Source organism: Photinus pyralis, unplaced genomic scaffold (genome assembly GCF_008802855.1).
Source record: "Photinus pyralis isolate 1611_PpyrPB1 unplaced genomic scaffold, Ppyr1.3 Ppyr1.4_LG10, whole genome shotgun sequence".
Lineage (NCBI taxonomy): Eukaryota > Metazoa > Arthropoda > Insecta > Coleoptera > Lampyridae > Photinus > Photinus pyralis.
The window spans coordinates 9,173,571-9,196,155 of record NW_022170250.1 but is presented as its reverse complement, the minus strand read 5'-3'; positions in this window follow the sequence as shown (position 1 = coordinate 9,196,155).

Below are 22,585 nucleotides of genomic sequence, written 5' to 3'. Positions count from 1 at the left end.
CAATGCGTGATTGGCTACGGTGAGAAAATGAGGAGAGCTTCCCCGAAAATCCGCCCATGATTTGTAATTAAAGATACACAGTGAGAATAGTTAATCGCAAAGGGACGTTCTCCAACTGACTACAAACTACGGATTTCGGCTTTGACGGAAGGATTTCATTGGAGATGCGAAACCCGATCGGGGGTAGTAAAAATTCGCCCGATCATCTCAGTCCGCTTACTTACCCTCGAATGTGCCGCCCGTAATTAATAAGTTTCCGCTCGCAATCAAATTAAAGCGATATACAAACGAAATTTCGGCGTTAATCAAATACCTAAATTTGTATTACGTCAACCACAACATGGGGGCGAATTAGCTTTTATCCGATAAATACACAAAAGAAGGATAATACACTCCATCTCGGCCGAACGTTCCGATCCGAGGGACAAGATTAAACTCGCTCTCACTCCGTCGTCGTCGGTTTAATTTGACATGGACGGCGACGTCTATAAAATAAAAATTACGCTTAGGTAAGAAGAGATAAAATTAAGTAAAAATCGGAGGCAATTAACTCGGGAAGGGAACCGAATAAAAATTCTTTATCTTAATTCAGGAGACGTCTTGGGACGTTCCGCACTTAATTTCGCCGGGATGCGATTTTCGGATACCTTCGAACTACCCGCGACATTTTAAAACGGCAGAGCCGAGGGGGGAGAGAAAAGCCCGTAATGCACAGGCGGGGGTTTTCCGACTAATTATAAAACAACCCGCGTTTAATTAAAAATAGCTCCACTAAGAAAACACTAATGTTTTTTGCCAATTAAGCTCGCGCGCTTATTATTCTACGGTGCTGGGCGTACCTGTTCTTTAAAACAAATTAGAAACCATTCACGCGGGTTATAATTAATAAACCGCTCGTCTATTACCGAGCAGGGGGAAGGGGTAATTCCCAAACCAATACATGGATAATAATAATGACATTGCCCTCAATAGAGTCGACGTTGAACGTTTTTTCGTCGAAATGGATAAGTAGAGATTTTGACCTTAGAAGTTGATAAGCTTCCCGATTGCAACGGGAAGCGGGTTCGAAGATTAAATTTATACCAATCGGCACGCGGTTTAGCGGTAAGTGCAAATTTGAGGCAAGAGGGAAGTAGCCCCAGAAGCAAGCGTAATCGGTCATCAGGATTGTGGATTGATCGAGACGTGTTTGTCAGAGTCAGAGAAGACAGTAATGAAAATAGTAATTTCGCATTCAACAACGATCGAATGCTGGTTGAAAGTCAATGGAAAGACGCAAACAAAATGGAGCTTTTTCCAAGGCAGCCATTGAGATTAACATATTCAGATTCTTCCAGATTCCTAAGATTCCTCAGGTTCTTCCACATTCTTCCAGATTCTTCAGATTTCTAAGATTCTTCAGATTCCTCAGATTCTTCACATTCTTCTAGATTCTTCAGATTCCTCAGATTCTTCCAGATTCTTCAAATTCTTCAGATCCATGAGAGTCCTCAGATTGCTAAGGTTCCTCAGATTCTTCAGATTCCTCTAGATTTTTTACATTTCTCAGATTCCCCAGATTCTTCAGATTCCCCAAATTCCTAAGATTCCTCAGATTCTTCAGATCCTCCAGTTTTTTCACATTCCTCCGACTGCTAAGATTCTTCCAGATTTTTCCATATTCTTCAAATTCTTCCAGATTCTTTCAGATTCTTCAGATTCCTCCAGATTCTTCAGGTTCTTCACATTTTCCAGATTCTTCTAGATTCTTGAGATTCTTCAGATTCCTCAGATTCTTCAAATTTTTCAGATTCTTCAGGTTCCTCCAGATTCTTTAGATTCTTCACATTCCTTAGATTCCTAAGATTCCTCAGATTCTTCCAGATTCTTCAAATTCTTCAGATCCATGAGAGTTCTCAGATTCCTAAGGTTCCTCAGATTCTTCAGATTCCTCAGATTCTTCAAGATTCTTCCAGATTCTTCAAGTTTCTTCCAGATTCTTCAGATTCCTCAGATTCTTCAGATTCCTCCAGATTCTTCAGATTCTTCACATTCCTTAGACTCCTAAGATTGTTCCAGATCGTCCATATTCTTCAGATTGTTCAAGATTCTTCCGATTCTTCAGATTCTTCCAGATTCTTCAGATTCCTCCTGATTCTTCAGTTTCATCACATTCTTCAGATTCCTAAGATTCCTTAGATTCTTCCACATTCTTCAAACTCTTCAGATTCTTCAGAATCCTCAAATTCCTAAATTCCTAAGATTCCTCAGATTCTTCCAGATTCTTCAAATTCTTCAGATCCATGAGAGTCCTCAGATTGCTAAGGTTCCTCAGATTCTTTCAGATTCCTCAGATTCTTTAGATTCCTCTAGATTTTTTACATTTCTCAGATTCCCCAGATTCTTCAGATTCCCCAAATTCCTAAGATTCCTCAGATTCTTCAGATCCTCCAGTTTTTTCACATTCCTCCGACTGCTAAGATTCTTCCAGATTTTTCCATATTCTTCAAATTCTTCCAGATTCTTTCAGATTCTTCAGATTCCTCCAGATTCTTCAGGTTCTTCACATTTTCCAGATTCTTCTAGATTCTTGAGATTCTTCAGATTCCTCAGATTCTTCAAATTTTTCAGATTCTTCAGGTTCCTCCAGATTCTTTAGATTCTTCACATTCCTTAGATTCCTAAGATTCCTCAGATTCTTCCAGATTCTTCAAATTCTTCAGATCCATGAGAGTTCTCAGATTCCTAAGGTTCCTCAGATTCTTCAGATTCCTCAGATTTTTCAAGATTCTTCCAGATTCTTCAAGTTTCTTCCAGATTCTTCAGATTCCTCAGATTCTTCAGATTCCTCCAGATTCTTTAGATTCTTCACATTCCTTAGATTCCTAAGATTCCTCAGATTCTTCCAGATTCTTTAAGATTCTTCCAGATTCTTTAAGATTCTTCCAGATTCTTCAGATGCTTCAGATTTCTCAGATTCTTCAGATTCCTCCAGATTCTTCAGATTCTTCACATTCCTTAGACTCCTAAGATTCTTACAGATTCTTCCATATTCTTCAGATTGTTCAAGATTCTTCCGATTCTTCAGATTCCTCAGATTCTTCAGATTCCTCCTGATTCTCCAGATTCATCACATTCTTCAGATTCCTCAGATTCTTCAAACTCTTCAGATTCCCCAAATTCCTAAGATTCCTCAGATTCTTCAGATTCCTCTAGTTTTTTCACATTCCTCCGACTGCTAAGACTCTTCCAGATTTTTCCATATTCTTCAATTTCTTCCAGATTCCTCCAGATTCTTCAGGTTCTTCACATTTCCCAGATTCTTCTAGATTCTTGAGATTCTTCAGATTCTTCAGATTCCTCAGATTCTTCAAATTTTTCAGATTCTTCAGATTCCTCAGATTCTTCAGATTCTTCACATTCCTTAGATTCTAAGATTCTCAGATTCTTCCAGATTCTTCAGATTCTTCCAGATTTTTCAGATTCTTCCAGATTCTTCAGATTCCCCAAATTCCCCAGATTCTTTCAGATTCTTCAGATTCTTCACATTCTTCCAGATTCCTCAGATTCCCCAAAATCTTTAGATTGTTCAAGATTCTTCCAGATTCTTCAAGATTCTTCCAGATTCTTCAAGATTCTTCCAGATTCTTCAAGATTCTTCCAGATTCTTCAAGATTCTTCCAGATTCTTCAAGATTCTTCCAGATTCTTCCAGATTCTTCAAGATTCTTCCAGATTCTTCAGGTTCCTCCAGATTCTTCAGATTCTTCACATTCCTTAGATTCCTAAGATTCTTCCAGATTATTCAGATTTTTCAGATTCTTCATATTCTTCCAGATTTTTCAGATTCTTCCAGATTCTTCAGATTCCCCAAATTCCCCAGATTCTTTCAGATTCTTCACATTCTTCCAGATTCCTCAGATTCCCCGGATTCTTCAGATTCTTCAAGATTCTTCCAGATTCTTCCAGATTCTTCCAGATTCTTCCAGATTCGTCCAGATTCTTCCAGATTCGACCAGATTCTTCAAGATTCTTCAGATGCTTCAGATTCCTCAGATTCTTCAGATTCCTCCAGATTCTTCACATTCCTTAGACTCCTAAGATTCTTACAGATTCTTCCATATTCTTCAGATTGTTCAAGATTCTTCCGATTCTTCAGATTCTTCCTGATTCCTCAGATTCTTCAGATTCCTCCTGATTCTTCAGATTCATCACATTCTTCAGATTCCTCAGATTCTTCCAGATTTTTTAGATTCTTCACATTCCCCAAATTCCCCAGATTCTTCAGATTCTTGACATTCTTCCCGATTCTTCAGATTCTTCAGATTCATGTTCTAGGATCTTCTAGTATATATTCCCAGGTAGCCAAAGATCGCCAGCGATTTCCATATACATTCATGTGATTTCCAGGTATTTTCCACAGATTTCTACTGTTGTCATGTGCATATTAAAGGAATGCTATAGATAGGATATCAAAATTTCAACACGTCCTAAGATCTCCAAAGACCAGCAAAAGAGCCAGATTCCCCTAGACTCTCAAACGCTCTCAAAAGATTCATAGAATCCCTAAACGTCTACCAAAAGATATCCATAGGACTTCCATAAACTCTCTGAGGATATTTAAAAGATCTTTAAGAGTCTCCAAAGTATCTACGGAAGATTTCCAGAAAATCTGAAAATGAAAAGATGTCCACAATATGTCCAAAAGATGTCCAAGGACCTCCAAGCATGTACACGGATAACCAAGGAGCTCCAACGGACTTTCATAGATATTTCCAGCGACTTTTACGGTATTTCAAGATTTTCCACGGCTGTTCACGGATGTCAAAAAACGAGGATCGCCGATACTGTCTAAGAATGACCAATATGTCCGAGAATCTTTGATTATTGCCAAGGACCGTCAGCGATTTCCACATTTCCAGACTTTCTACGGATTTCCCACTACTACCATCATATCTACGTATTTCCATCTATGCGAATTTCCATGGATGCATGAGATTATCTGAATAATATCCGCGGATCGTCCAAGAGATGTCCACAAGACATCTGGAAAATCTCTGAGGATCTCCGACGCTGCGCGAGGATTTCCGAGTATACGCACGGATCGCCAAGGATCTCCAGAGATTTTCAGATTTCTTCCAGTTTTGCATCTATTGTTACCATCTGTGCCTTGTTGGGGAGCTCTTTGGAGGCATCCAAAGGTAAAAATGGTAAAAATCGGTGGGAACTGGAGGAAATTTCTGGAGATCCACGGCAGCACTTGAAGATGCTCGGAGATCATCGGATATCTTTGGAGATTCGTTGACATCTTCGACGATTTTCGAAGATTTTCTGGACAACTGATGTAAATCTGTTGGGACATCTTTTGGACATGCTTGAGCAAGGGTGTACTTTCTTGAAAAATCGTGGAAGTGGTAGAAATCCGTAGAAAAAATGGAAATTCGTAAAAATTGGTGAAAATCGGATGAAGATTCTTGGCTATCTGTAAATTTACTCAGAAACCTTATGGAGATTTTGTATACATCTTTTGGAGAATGCATTGATCTATCTCTTATTTGAGACTCTTGCAAAAGACGAAGATTCCGAAAAACCTCCAAAAGATGTCCAAACGATCTCCATTATAATAGATTTCCATAAAATCGTCGAACTCTCCAACATAACCTCCGAAAGTTCTCCAAAGGATAATGGATGCTAAGAAGTCTTTCCTATATTTTAGAAATAGTTCTTGCCACCCATTATTCTTTGGAAAAGTTTTCGAGGGTATTTTGGAAACTTGGGCATCTTTCATAGATAATATGGAAATCTATGGAGATCGTTTGGAAGGTTTTTCGTGGATATCCTTAAAATATGTCTACAAGATGTCTAGACTTTTTAAACCCAACCTTAAAAATAACACAAATTCCGTCTGATATAGCAAAAAAGTGGCACAAAATTGAAGGACCAAAAAATCGCCCATTCGAAACTCAAACGCTTATATCATTTGAACCACACAGAAAAATATAGTACGTAATTTGAGCAACATAGAGAAGTGGAGCCGAAAATAGCACAAACTTTGTCTCATATACCAAAAAAAAAACACTTTTTGCTAGTTTCTAAGCCTACTATATTTTCTAATTAAACTAATTTAAGACAACCGCCCTTCTGTTCCGTTAATATTAAACAACACATAAACAACGGAGTTCGGCAGAATTTCGAAAAACTACAGGCCAATCCATCCTAATTTAAATAAAATCCCCCAAACTGCGGCGTTCTTTACGCTCCACTTTATATCAATTATCGCGTCGTACACGTCGCCCTCGTTCCGTCTCCTTCGCGACCGTGCGCTCGCGATCGCTCCGTCTCCTTCTCGCGACGACGCGAAACACGGCGCGTTAAATACTTTCAAACTTGCGAGGTGCCAACTTACTTAACTTTCCACGCATTTCAGCGAACTCGCTCACTCGAAATAATTAATCATTAAATTTTTAAACGTGTTTTTTAATTACCTAAACGGTGACGTTATTTATTGAACGCTATTTTTTTCATAACAGAACAAAGGGGGGGTTTGTTTAATGGACGCTATTTCGTGTGCTTAACGGGCATCGCGTCTTTCATTCTAATTAGTGCTTTGACATTTGAGCCTAGAATCACAAACCGCATACTTTCAGAGGTACGAGTAATTCCGAATACCGCGACGTTACCAACCTGTATGGAAGTTCCATGACTGCGAACGGCGTGTTTTTATGGCACTACGTAAAGCGATGCAAATACAATGAGACAAACGGTTAGAGCTCGAGTTAAATGCAGACTTTCTCTTTATCTGCATTACTCCTCTTATCTTTCACCTTCCTTTGCTCTCTTTTAAGTTTGTTGTCTTGTTTCATGTTTATTTTTGTTTTTACTTTATCCATTTTAACAATGGACTGACTTTGTGTACTTTTCTTCATTTTTGTCATTCTTTTCACAACTCGCTATTACAACTTGGATTAATAATTTCATGAAGGACGAAATTTGTCGATTAGACGTGACCAACCTGTATGGAGACGTGATGAACTTCATGTATTCACATCTCAAAATTAAAATCCCTAAAAATGTTAAATTCCGCAAAATTTCAAATATGGCGCATTGTGAACTTTCCTTTTAACAGTTCCATTATCAAATTCCCAAAATGCAAGAATCTAAAGTTCTAAACATTCAATAATCCCCCACATTTCAGCTTCTAAACATTACAAATATCCCAAAATCTAAATTTCTACAAAATCTCAAAAATTCCAAAATGTAAAATTCCCAAAGGATTCCCAAAATTTCAAAAATCGCGAATTTTTCAATTTTCAATAATTCCATAATCACAAAATCCCAATCAATCCCAATCATTTTTATTAATCCAAAATCTAAAATTGTCAAAATCTCAAAATAAAAAAATTTAAAATCGTAAATTTTTAATTTCTCAAAATTTCAAAAAAGTCAATTCTAAAACCCCAAATTCTTAAACTTTTAAAAAAGTCACAAAATCTAAAATATTCAAATTTCAAAGAAACCATAATCTGGAATCTCAAAATCCCAAACCTTCAATAATCCCAAAACCTCTAACATCGTAAAATTTCAGAAAGTACTATTGATCAAATTTCCAAAATTTAAAAATCCCAAAATTTAACATTCCCAAAATCACGAACTTTAAAAACTTCAAACATCCCACATCTCAAAATTAAAATCCCTAAAATGTTAAATTCCGTAAAATTTCAAATAAGGCACAATATGAACTTTCTTTTTAACAACCCAATTATCAAATTCACAAAATTCAAGAATCTAAAATTCTAAACATTAAATAATCGCGCCATCTCAGCTTCTAAACATTTCAAATATCCCAAAATCTAAATTTCCACAAAATTTCCAAAATCGTAAAATGTAAAATTACCAAAAACACTCCAAAATGTTAAAAATCGCGAATTGTTCAGTTTCCAATAATTCCATAATCACAAAATCCCAAATCTAAAATTGTCAAAATCTCAAAATCAAAAAATTTAAAATCGTAAATTTCTAAGTTCTCAAAAAATCAAAAAAGTCAATTCTAAAACCCCAAATTCCTAAACTTTTAAAAAAGTCACAAAATCTAAAGTATTCAAATTTCAAAGAAACCACAATCTGGAATCTCAAAATCCCAAACCTTCAATAATCCCAAAACCTCTAACATCGCAAAATTTCAGAAAGTACTATTTATCATATTCCCAAAATTTAAAGATCCCAAAATTTAAAAATTCTAAAATTTTCTCTGTCAAAACTTCAAAAACCACGCATCTTAAACTCTAAAACTCCAATTGAATTCCTTTACTTTGAAAAATCCCACTATCCCAAAAAATCTCCACAATATAAATCAAATACTCCAAAATCTAAGTTTTCTAAAATTTCTAAATTAAAAAAATTCAACATTTTGGGATTCGAGATTCTCAAAAACTCGAATGTCCAAAATCTCCAATTCCAAAAGTTTCAACAATACCAATATATCAAATTCCTTAAATTTCAATATTCCCAAATCTAAAATTGTTAAAATCTCAAAAGCAAAAATTTTGAATTTAAAAAGAATTTTAAAATTTCAAAAAATACAAGGATTTAAATTCTAAAATCCCCAATTCCCAAAATTGTTAGCCCTGAAATTTAAAATACTCAAAATTTTTAAAATCCCACAGTCTATGGACCAAAATCCCGGATTACCAAAATTTCAAAAATCTAAACATTTAAATAAACCAAGATTCTACAATTCCAGTGCATTCAAAATCACGCAATCTCAAATTCAAATGTCCAAAATCTCAAAATTCACAAAATCTAAATTTCTCCTACATTTCACACATTCGTCGAAACTTCAAAAATTGCAAAATCCGTAAATTTGAAAGAGCCAAAAATCTAAAATTCTCAAAATCTCTCCTAAAACTCAATATCTAAAATCTCCAGTTTGGAAAGGCCTCCAAAATTCAAAAATCCCGCTACTTGTACAAATTTCAAATATAAAAAAATCTAAATTTCCACAAAATTTAAAGAATTTCAAAATCTCAATGTCCAAAAATTCACAAAAAACTAAAACGCCCACATTTTAAATCAAAAATCCAATATTTTAAGGCCCAAAATGTCAATAATCCTACAGTCTACTGATCTCAACATTTGAAATGTTGTGTATTTCAGATAATGAGATTTTTAAAAATAACTTTTGTGGAATTTTAATACTAGGAATTTTTGAAACAGTGGAATTTTGGATTGTGAAATGCGGGATTTTTGAAGTTTTGGGAGTGAGAATTTTCCATTTTCGGATCTGTTAAATTTTGGAAATTTCACATAAGGTTTTTTGAAATTTTGGGAATTTGACATTTTGGGGTTTTGGGAGTCCATAGACAGTAGGATTTTTTGAAATTTTAAGAGTTTTTATTTTCGGGACTAAGAATCTTGGGAATTTGGGATTTTCGAATTTATATCCGTGTAATTTTTGAAATTTAGGGAATTTAAAAATTCTCGATTTTAAATTTTTTGCATTTTGAGATTTTAACGTTTTTAGATTTGGGATTACTGTTGAAATTACAGATTTTGGAAATTTGGAATTTGGGGGAATTAAAATTCACTTCAAAAATTTCGGATTTTTGAAATTTTGGAAATTTGAGACTTTGTTACCTGAAATTTTGTATAAATTTAGATTTTGGGGTTTTTCAAATATTTAGGAACGGAATTTTTGATTGTTTGGGAATGAAAAATGTTTGGACTTCTTGGGAATTTGAGATAATGGGAATTTTACCTCTAATATTTTAAATATTACAAAATCTAAAATGCCCTTTAAAAATTCTGTCTCAAAAAAGAAATCGAAATTCAAACATCTCGCACCTCAAATTGTAAAAATCTACTTTTCCACAATATTTCAAAAATCCCAGACTCATTTACAATTTAAAAAATCCGAAATTTTAGAAATTCGGGAATTTCAAGAATTTCCAATTCTCAAATGCAAAATTCACAAAAAACAAAAACTCCTAGATTACCAACATTCCAAAAATCTAAGAACTTAAAATCCCCAAATCTGAAGTCCCAAATGCTACAAAAACTAAAATTCTCAAAAGAATCCCAAAATTTCAAATATTCAGTTTCCAAAAATTCTAAAAACAAGATTTCCATAATCACAAAATGCTAATATACTAATTGCCCTATATTTCAATAATCCAAAGTCTAAAATTGCCAAAATCTATAATCTCAAAAATTCATAATCGCAAATTTTTAATTTTCCAAAATTTTAAAAATTCCGAAAAAGTAAATTCTAAAACTCCAAATCATAAAATTTAAAATCCCCATATTTGAGAAATACTGGATTCTCAAAAATCTCAAAATTCAAAGATACCAAAATCTCAAAAAACCCAAAATTGCAGGAAGTAGTATATATCAATTTCCCAAAATTTAAAGATCTCAAAATCAAAATTTCTAAAAATCTCACTGACAAAACTTCAAAAATCCCAAATTTTTTTATCCGCAATCTCAACTTCTAAAGATCTCAAATATTTAAATTTCCATAAAAATCCAAAAATTTCCAAATTTCATAATTCAACATTTTTGACATTTTGAATTCCATCATTTTAAGAAACTCAAAATCTGAGATGTTCAAAAATTTTCAATTCACAAGATCTAAAATTTCTACCGTTTTCAATTTTCAAAATTTCGAAAATCCCAAAATCTAAAATTTCCAAAATTTCAAACATTCCTATATGTAAGTATATCAAATTCCTTAAATTTGAAAGATCTCAAAATTTTAAATTCTAATTATCTAAAAACTTCCAAACTTCATAAACTCATTATCTAAAATCCCCACTTTCAATCACCCAAAATTTTAAAAATTACAAAATCAAAAATACCGTTACTTTCAAAAGTCCTATTGTCTCAGATCCCAATATTTTAAGAGAACAAATTTCAAAAATTCCGGAACCTCTAATAATTTCAAATAAAACATTTCTCCAAAATTAAAAAAATTACAAAAACTCAAATTTCCAAATTTCAAAAATCCAAAATTTTAATTTCCGAAATTTCAAGAATTTAAAAATCTCAGATGTCCATAACTTCAACATTCACAAAGAACTAAAACTCCCATGGCCTTAACTTTTCAATATTCAAAATTCCCAAACATACTCACAATTTAAAAAATCTCATAATCTATGGACCTCATCTGAAATTCCTGAAATGTTAAAAAGGCCTATATCAAATTCCCTAAATGTAATAGATCCCAAAATCTAAAATTCTCAAAAGTTCAAACTCCCAAAATTTTCATGTAGGCATCCAAAATCCCAGTTTTGAAAAAATCTACAAAATGTAAAATTCCACAAAATTTCAAAAATCCCATCTAAAGATTTCAAATCTAAATTTACACAAAATGTCAAAAATACTCGAAATGTCCAAAAATTCAAAATTTACAAAATGTAAAACTCCTAAGTTTCCCAATTTTCGAAATTCAAAATATTACAAAAATACCAAAATGTGTTCGCACACTATTTGAGCCTTTTGATGGCGGTTAAACGAGATTTTTTTATGCCGCACTCAATACATGATGTAAAAACCTGGTGATAAATTGCGAGTTTGGTGGTGGTAGTATAGTGGGCGAATATTGTGATGCCATTAACCTATACGGGTGGGTGATGAATTTCATGCAATCTTGTAGCTTTCTTTGGTGGGTGTATGCTTTAATTATCAAAAAGTTTCGACGATTCTCCCCACCAGGAATTGCGCGAAAGTCAATTATGCTTGTTAACATTTTTAAAACACACCCCTTCCTTTTTCCGTCGAATGGAAACGAAACGCGAGGGCGAAAATATGCCGGCGAACGTATTTTTGTCACGTATCTTACATTCCCTTATGTCAAGTAGTCGAATTGAATTCGCAGTTCCTCTCAGTTTTCCTGTCAGTTCTATATTGTTCTGTATTTGTATGTATCCACCCTGGGTGTGTTTAAAATTAAAATTAGCTGCCAGTCGATTTTTATGCTAATTTCATCCCCGTACGGCCCTCGGGGGAATTATTTTTCAATTAATTTCCTATACATTTTCCTTTTTCGGTTCAGGTAAGTGGTTTCGTGCTTCACATACAATTGGAAAAATATTCTTTAGACACGGTTAATCAACGCAACGAGTGCCAGGAGATTTGAAATCAAGATTATCTCGATGAAACCAATCCGTACGGGTGAAACATGCCGTTGGCCGGCAAATATTACCCAGGAAAAAATAAACGAGCCGCCCTTCAATTATAAATCAATTAGCGATTCTTTTATTCGGCTCGAATAAAAATCCGGGGAGCGTACTCCATATTAATCAAGTTACTACATTTTATTGAGTAATTAATAAACGATCGGAACAAGCACTAATTACACCGCGGTGTAAAAAAAGGGTTGCCACCCACCCGGCGAATATTGTTATAAAAAACCCATCATAAATTTCGGTAAAAGTTTAGTGGATACTAAAAACGATATAGAAAAAAATCTCTTCCTTCTATTCTCAGATTACGCGCGTTATTTCCACTCCCTCGCTTTTCCCTCACATCACCTTTGATCTCTTTCAGTTTCACTCCGGCGACGTAAAGAAGATCAGCGGAGGGGAAAAGGTAAATCCCTGCATGCCCGTCGGCTCTCCGGAGGCTAAACGCCGGTCGACACGGTCAAAATAATCAGAGAAAAGACTTTACCCGCGGGAGCCCGGCGGCGCATCTCATGACTCGATTAGTAATCAATCTTCACTAATTACAAGGGACAAGATCAAAGCGTGCGTCCATTAGCAGGTACGCCGCGACGCCGAGATTATTAGGCCGAAAAAAAAACAAACGCCCCCATCGATAAATAAGCGTTTCCTCAATAACAAAAGTTCAATTTTGTCACAGAACAGACGATTAGGTCAACCGAAAAACATTAACTAACCGATCGATAATGTTCGGAGGTTTTGTTGTATGTTTGCCGACATGTAAACAGCAAAATGCGAGCGCTAAATTACCATTATAAGCCGTATAGTATTACTAATTAAATATTTAATTAATTAACAGTCGTAATTAGTATAGCACACCGTTTCCGTTTACATTTCCAATAGGATCCATCCAATTTCGCTCGGCAAACAATTTTAACAATCCGGTCTATTTGAATGTTGGAATAAATTTAAGCTAGGAGGAGCGAGGGTGATTTGTACGTCACTATAGTTTGAAGGGAATAAAATTACGAGAGGGTCAACGTTTTTTTACGTAAACGATCGGAGCTTCGGTTTTCTTTTATCCGATCGAGAGACATTAATTTAATTAAAGCAATTCGCAAATGTAAAACAGAATAAGCAACCGCTCGCAGATACCGAGCTGCAAATAACATAATATTAGGACTACTGTGACGTTACCAATCTGTATGGGAGTGTGGTGAATATCAGATAATGTCATATTTATCGTTTTTTATTGGTCTCAGCTTTGCTCCCGGTTTTGTTGGTTTTTTTATTTGCGTCCCAAGATTTAACAAGTTAAAAAGTAATCGTAAACGATTTACATAAAGCGCATTTCCACTTGCATTCGTTTCCCATTTGTAAGATGCAACTTCTGTTAAAATCGTAAAAATCCGGCCACAAATATGAAAGATAGCGTTGCACATGGGCAATCCATTTTTGACGTGCTACTTCAATTTCAGTTTGTGAGAAGAATTTCATTTCATGCTTTTCTAAATAAGAAAGTTGGAACTGCGCATGCGCAAACCTAAATTTTGAAACTAATGTTAGATTTTCCTTTGTTCCAAGCGCCTAAGTATCACATTTCACTTAAATAGTTCAATAGATAAAATAGTTGGCACTGCGCATGCGCAAAATAAAATTTTGAAACTGGCGTTTGATTTTCCTTTATCCCAAGTGCCTATGTATCAAATTTCGTTTAAATTTTTCCATAAATAAAAAACGGCACTGCGCATGCGCAAAACCAAATTTTGAAATTGGCGTTTGATTTTCCTTTATCCCAAGTGCCTATGTATCAAATTTCGTTTAAATTCTTCCATAAATAAAAAACTTGGCACTGCGCATGCGCAAAACCAAATTTTGAAATTGCGTTTGATTTTCCTTTATCCCAAGTGCCTATGTATCAAATTTCGTTTAAATTCTTCCATAAATAAAAAAGTTGGCACTGCGCATGCGCAAAACCAAATTTTGAAATGGGCGTTTGATTTTCCTTTATCCCAAGTGCCTATGTATCAAATTTCGTTTAAATTCTTCCATAAATAAAAAAGTTGGCACTGCGCATGCGCAAAACCAAATTTTGAAATTGGCGTTTGATTTTCCTTTATCCCAAGTGCCTATGTATCAAATTTCGTTTAAATTCTTCCATAAATAAAAAAGTTGGCACTGCGCATGCGCAAAACCAAATTTTGAAATTGGCGTTTGATTTTCCTTTATCCCAAGTGCCTATGTATCAAATTTCGTTTAAATTCTTCCATAAATAAAAAAGTTGGCACTGCGCATGCGCAAAACCAAATTTTGAAATTGGCGTTTGATTTTCCTTTATCCCAAGTGCCTATGTATCAAATTTCGTTTAAATTCTTCCATAAATAAAAAAGTTGGCACTGCGCATGCGCAAAACCAAATTTTGAAATTGGCGTTTGATTTTCCTTTATTCCAAGTGCCTATGTATCAAATTTCATTCAAATACTTTTATAAGTAAAAAAAGTTTGCATTTCGGTTTATAAATGGTCGAGATGCGAAAAGGGCACTGTGAATTTTGAATCGATTCGATTCAACTTTTGGCATTGCGTATTATATGGCTAAAGCTATACCCATATTGAATTTCATGCAATTCAGTTCATAACTAACGGAGATGTAAAAGCGATCGAACATTTCTAAACAAAGTTATCGTTCACACGGACAGATGGACAGACAGACAAAGGAACAGACGGAGAGATCAACCGGCAGGCGAGAGATAGCAATGCAAAATTATAAACGATCTCTAGGATCGTTAATAAACGGCAAAAGTGTAAAATTATGGAACATGTAAAAAACGGTTTTTTGTTTTTTTTTTACAATAACTTTTTTTGTAAGCGGTACAGAAAAAATTCCTTCCTTGGTGCAAGACTCGACACCATAACGAACCAAATAGCGAAAAAAGTAGAACAATAGCTCTTAAGATAAAAAAACTAGTAGCGTCGCAAAGTTAGCGGACGGACGGACGGACGGACAAAGTGGCCACAATAGCGCATTTTTTTTTTATTTTTGTGGAAATGCGCTAAAAATGAAATAATAAGAATTACCTGAAGTTCATCACACCTCCATACAAATTGGTAACATCACTGTAGTCTTGGGTTTGGGATGGTTTTCGGTGATTACGTTTCAGATGGCGATGATAGGTCCGTAACAGCCTACCCCTTCTGAATAGGAGAACGTCTCTGGCCTTATTCAGATAGTTTCCCTTTGACTTTCCCTGGCCGGCGCCGTCTTCTTATTGGTAGGACTGGATCAGGGCCTAATTTTGAAAAACGAAGAATCTCAAGTTCCAAAACTTTTAATATCCTGCAATCTCCACTTAAAATATCCAAAATTTCGAAATTCGGATTTCGGATGTTTTAAATTCCATTTTAAGAACCTAAAAATCTGATATCAAAATTTTTAAATTCACAAGATCTAAAATTTCTACCGTTTTCAATTTTCAAAATTTCAATTCCTAATATATCAAATTCCTTAAATTTGAGAGATCTCAAAATTTTAAATTCTAATTATCTAAAAACTTCCAAACTTCATAAACTCATCAAAATTTCAAAATTCAAAAATTCTAATTTTCCCCAAAGTTTAAATTTCAAAAATACCAAAATCCTAAATTACCAACATTTCATAAATCTCAAAACTTAAATTCTTCAAGTCTCAAATTCCATAAATTTCAACATTTGAAATTCCCAAAAAAATTACATAAATAGTAAAAATCTCAATCTCAAATCCGAGAAATTCCAAAAATCCCAAACTCTCAAATTCTCAACATTTTAAACATTCCTATAAGTATATCAAATTCGGTAAATTGAAAGATCTCAAAATCTAAAATTCTCAAAATCTCAAAACAAAAAAATTTCAAAATCTCCTAAAATTTTAAATGTTAAAAAATCAAAAATTCCTTTAATTCAAGAATTTCAAAATCTCAAATGCAAAATTCAAAAAAAACTAAAACTCCCAATACCCCAAAGACTAAAATTCTCAAAAGAATCCCAAAATTTCAAATATCGCGAATGTTTCAGTTTCCAAAAATTATAAAAACAAGATTTGCAAAGTGCAAAGGCTAAAATTGCCAAAATCTATAATTCCAAAAATGTATAATCGCAAATTTTTAATTTTCCAATATTTTAAAAATTTCAAAAAAGTAAATTCTAAAACTTCAAATTCCCAAACGTTTAAGTCATAAATTTTAAAATCCCCATATTTGAGAAATACTGGATTCTGAAAAATCTCCCAAACTTCAAAGATACTAAAATCTCAAAAAACCCAAAATTTCAGAAAGTAGTATATCAAATTCCGAAAATTTAAAAGATCTCAAAATCTAAATTTCTAAAAATCTCACTGACAACTTCAAAAGTCCCAACATTTTTTCTCCGCAAGAGAAAAGATTTCAAATACTCAAAAATTTAAATTTCTACAAAATTCTAAAAATCCAAAAATTTCCAAATTTCATAATTCAACATTTTGAACGTTTTAAATTCCATTTTAAGAACCTCAAAATCTGAGATCAAAATTTTTAAATTCACATGATCTAAAATTTCTACCGTTTTCAATTTTCAAAATTTCAACAATTCCTAATATATCAAATTCCTTAAATTTGAGAGATCTCAAAATTTTAAATTCTAATTATCTAAAAACTTCCAAACTTCATAAACTCATCAAAATTTCAAAATTCAAAAATTCTAATTTTCCCCAAAGTTTAAATTTCAAAAATACCAAAATCCTAAATTACCAACATTTCATAAATCTCAAAACTTAAATTCTTCAAGTCTCAAATTCCATAAATTTCAACATTTGAAATTCCCAAAAAAATTCCATAAATAGTAAAAATCTCAATCTCAAATCTGAGAAATTCCAAAAATTCCAAACTCTCAAATTCTCAACATTTTAAACATTCCTATAAGTATATCAAATTCGGTAAATTGAAAGATCTCAAAATCTAAAATTCTCAAAATCTCAAAACAAAAAAGTTTCAAAATCTCCTACAATTTTAAATGTTAAAAATTCCTTTAATTCAAAAATTTCAAAATCTCAAATGCAAAATTAAAAAAAACTAAAACTCCCAATACCCCAAAGACTAAAATTCTCAAAAGAATCCCAAAATTTCAAATATCGCGAATGTTTCAGTTTCCAAAAATTCTAAAAACAAGATTTGCAAACTGCAAAGTCTAAAATTGCCATAATCTATAATTCCAAAAATTTATAATCGCAAATTTTTAATTTTCCAATATTTTAAAAATTTCAAAAAAGTAAATTCTAAAACTTCAAATTCCCAAACGTTTAAGTCATAAATTTTAAAATCCCCATATTTGAGAAATACTGGATTCTGAAAAATCTCCCAAACTTCAAAGATACTAAAATCTCAAAAAACCCAAAATTTCAGAAAGTAGTATATCAAATTCCGAAAATTTAAAAGATCTCAAAATCTAAATTTCTAAAAATCTCACTGACAACTTCAAAAGTCCCAACATTTTTTCTCCGCAAGAGAAAAGATTTCAAATACTCAAAAATTTAAATTTCTACAAAATTCTAAAAATCCAAAAATTTCATAATTCAACATTTTGAACGTTTTAAATTCCATTTTAAGAACCTCAAAATCTGAGATCAAAATTTTTAAATTCACAAGATCTAAAATTTCTACCGTTTTCAATTTTCAAAATTTCTAAAATTCCTAATATATCAAATTCCTTAAATTTGAAAGATCTCAAAATTTAAAATTCTAATTATCTAAAAACTTCCAAACTTCATAAACTTTTCAAAATTCAAAAATCTTAATCTTAACTTCTAAAGATTTCAAATACTCAAAAATTTAAATTTCTACAAAATTCTAAAAATCCAATAATTGCCAAATTTCATAATTCAACATTTTGAACGTTTTAAATTCCATTTTAAGAACCTCAAAATCTGAGATCAACATTTTTAAATTTACGAGATCTAAAATTTCTACCGTTTTCAATTTTCAAAGTTTCAAAAATTCCTAATATATCAAATTCCTTAACTTTGAAAGATCTCAAAATTTAAAATTCTAATTATCTAAAAACTTCCAAACTTCATAAACTCATCAAAATTTAAAAATTCAAAAAATCTGATTTACCCCAAAGTTTCAATTTCAAAAATACCAAAATCCTAGATCACCAACATTTCATAAATCTCAAAACTTAAATTCTTCAAGTCTCAAATTCCATAAATTTCAACATTTGAAATTCCCAAAAAAATTCCATAAATAGTAAAAATCTCAATCTCAAATCCGAGAAATTCCAAAAATCCCAAACTCTCAAATTCTCAACATTTTAAACATTCCTATAAGTATATCAAATTCGGTAAATTGAAAGATCTCAAAATCTAAAATTCTCAAAATCTCAAAACAAAAAAATTTCAAAATCTAAAATTTTAAATGTTAAAAAATCCAAAATTCCTTTAATTCAAGAATTTCAAAATCTCAAATGCAAAATTCACAAAAAACTAAAACTCCCAATACCCCAAAGACTAAAATTCTCAAAAGAATCCCAAAATTTCAAATATCGCGAATGTTTGAGTTTCCAAAAATTCTAAAAACAAGATTTGCAAAGTGCAAAGTCTAAAATTGCCAAAATCTATAATTCCAAAAATTTATAATCGCAAATTTTTAATTTTCCAATATTTTAAAAATTTCAAAAAAGTAAATTCTAAAACTCCAAATTCCCAAACGTTTGTCATAAAATTTAAAATCCCCATATTTGAGAAATACTGGATTGTGAAAAATCTCCCAAACTTCATAGATACCAAAATCTCAAAAAACACAAAATTTCAGAAAGTAGTAATTATCAAATTCCCAAAATTTAAAATATCTCAAAATCTAAATTTCTAAAATTCTCACTGACAACTTCAAAAGTCCCAAAATTTTTTCTCCGCAAGAGAAAAGATTTCAAATACTCAAAAATTTAAATTTCTACAAAATTCTAAAAATCCAAAAATTTCCAAATTTCATAATTCAACATTTTGAACGTTTTAAATTCCATTTTAAGAACCTCAAAATCTGAGATCAAAATTTTTTAATTCACAAGATCTAAAATTTCCACCGTTTTCAATTTTCAAAATTTCAAAAATTCCTAATATATCAAATTCCTTAAATTTGAAAGATCTCAAAATTTTAAATTCTAATTATCTAAAAACTTCCAAACTTCATAAACTCATCAAAATTTAAAAATTCAAAAAATCTGATTTACCCCAAAGTTTCAATTTCAAAAATACCAAAATCCTAGATCACCAACATTTCATAAATCTCAAAACTTAAATTCTTCAAGTCTCAAATTCCATAAATTTCAACATTTGAATTTCTCAAATTCTCATTTTAAACATTCCTATAAGTATATCAAATTCGGTAAATTGAAAGATCTCAAGATCTAAAATTCTCAAAATCTCAAAACAAAGAAATTTCAAAATCTCCTGAAATTTTAAATGTTAAAAAATCAAACATTCCTTTACTTTAATTCAAGAATTTCAAAATTTCAAATGTCCATAACTTCAAAATGCACAAAAAACTAGAACTCTCACGGTTTTAAATTTTAAAATCCCAAAAGACCCATATCTAATAAACCCAAAATTTCAAATCCCACATACTATGGATCCCAACATTTGAAATTCCTTTAATTTCAAAACGGCTTTTATAGGAAATTCTCAAAATTTAAAAGATCTTTGAACCTACTTCCTAAAATTTCAAAATTTAAACTCCCAAAATTTCAAAAATCCCATTTGAAATTCCCAAAATCTCAAATTACCAAAATTTTTGACCTTGCTATATCAAATTCCGTAAATTTGAAAGATCTCAAAATCTAAAATTCTCAAAATCTCACAAGTTTCAAAAATTCCAAAATTCAAATTTCCGAAATTTTAAAAATTCCCTTTTGAAAAACCTGGATTCTTTAATTCCAGAACATTTAAAATACTACCATCTCCACTTAAAATATCCAAAATTTCAAAGTTAAAAAAATGTATTTCTCCCAACATTCCCCAAAAATTCAAATTTAAAAAATGCCCCAATCTTAATTACGAACATCAAGAATCTAAAAATTTAAATTCCTTAAATCTCAAATTTCAACCAATACCAACCAAAATTTTGAAATTCCCAAAATCTCAGATATAGCAAAATTGCAATAATTCCATAAATAGCAAAAATCTTAATCTAAAACCCGAGAAATTCCTATAAATTTCGGTAAATTGAAAATCTCAAAATCCAGAATTTTCAAAATTTCAAAAACTAAATATCAATATGCAAAATCTCCCAACATTTTAGATATTAAAAAATCAAAAATTCCTTTACTTTCAAAAATTCCATTATTTCAGATCCCAAAATTTTAAGAGCAATATTAAAAAATCCCGCAACTTCAACTTGTACAAATTTTAAATATATAAAATAAATAAATACTCAAATTTCCAAGTTTAAAATATCCAAAATGTTGGGCATTTTAATTTTAGAAATTCAAGAATTCAAAAATCTCAAATTCCAGAAATTTAAAATCCTGCCATCTCCACTTAAAATATTCAAAATTTCAAAGTTCAAAAAACGTAAATTTCTCCAAACATGACCCAAAAATTCAAATTTAAAAAAGGCCGAAATCTTAATGAGGAACATTTCAAAAATCCTAAAGACTTAAATTCCTAAAACCTCAAATTCCGTAAATTTCAACCAATACCAAAATCTCAAACTCTCAAAACTTCAAGAATCCCAACATTTGAAATTCTCAAAATCTCCGATAAGCAAGATTGCAATAATTCCATAAATAATAGCAAAAATCTCAATCTCAAATCCGAGAAGTTTCAAAAGTTCCCAAAATTTTAAACATTCCTATATACGGTAAATTGAAAGATCTCAAAATCTAAAATTTTCAAAATCTGAAAACAAATTCAAATCTCAAATTCTATGGATCCCAACATCTGAAATTTCTAAAATTTCAAAAACTGCTTTTATATGAAATTCCCAAAACTTCAGATCTTTGAACCTAAAATTCCTAAAATTTCAAAATCTTAAATTACCAACATTTCAAACATCTCAAAACTTAAATTCCGTAAATTTCAACCAATACCAAAATCTCAAACTCAAAATTTCAAAAATCCCATCATTTGAAATTCCCAAAATCTCAGATTAGCAAAATTGCAATAATTTCATAAATAGTAAAAATCTCAATCTCAAATCCCAGAAATTTCAAAAGTTCCCAAAATTTTAAACATTCCTATAAAATTCGGTAAATTCAAAGATCTCAAAATCTAAAATTTTCAAAATCTCAAAACAAAATTTTAAAAACAATCAATATTCAAAGTCTCCCAAAATTTTAAATATTAAAAAATCAAAAATTTCTTTACTTTCAAAAATTCAATTGTCTCATATCCCAACATTTTAAGAGAGCAATCTTCAAAAATCCCGCAACCTCAACTTGTACACATTTTAAATATAAAATATAAATATTTACAACATTGTAAAAATCCCAAATACTCAAATTTCTGTTACAAAAATCCAAAATGTTGGGAATTATAATTTTAGAAATTCAAAAATTCAAGAACTTCCCCAGTTTTAATTTTTTTAAATCCCAAAAGAGCCATATCTAACATACCCAAAATTCCAAATCTCACATTCTATGGATCCCAACATTTGAAATTCCTTAAATATCAAAACGGCTTTTATATAAAAGTCCCTAAATTTAAAAGATCTTTGAACCTAAACTTCTTAAAATTTCAAAATCTTATATTACCATTTCAAAAATTTCAAAATTTAAATTCCGCAATTTCAACCAATACCATCTCAAACTCTCAAAATTTCAAAAATCCCAACATTTGAAATTACCAAAATTTTATACATTGCTATAAGTATATCAAATTCCGTAAATTTGAAATATCTCAAAATCTCAAAACAAAACAGTTTCAAAAATTCCAAAATATCAATTTCTCAAAATTTCAAAAATTCCCTTTTGAAAAACCAGGATTCTTAAATTCCAGAACATTTGAAATACTGCCATCTCTATTTAAAATATCCAAAATTTCCAAGTCAAAAAATGTAAATTTCTCCCAACATTCCAAACATTCCCCAAAAATTCAAATTTAAAAAATACCCAAATCTTAATTACGAACATTTCAAAAATCTCAAAACTTAAATTCCTTAAATCTCCAATTCCGTAAATTTCAACCAATACCAAAATCTCAAAACTCAACATTTCGAAAATCCCAACATTTGAAATTCCCAAAATCACGTCAAATTTTAATGTGATTTTTGAGATTTAAAACAATGGTGGCTCATTAAAATTTTGAGATTTTAAAATGTTGAAATTTTGAAATTATAAAATATTGAAATTTTGGAAACAGAACGTCAAATTTTAATGTATGATTTTTTGAGATTTAAAACAATCGTGGCTCATTAAAATTTTGAGAAATTAAAATGTTGAAATTTTGAAA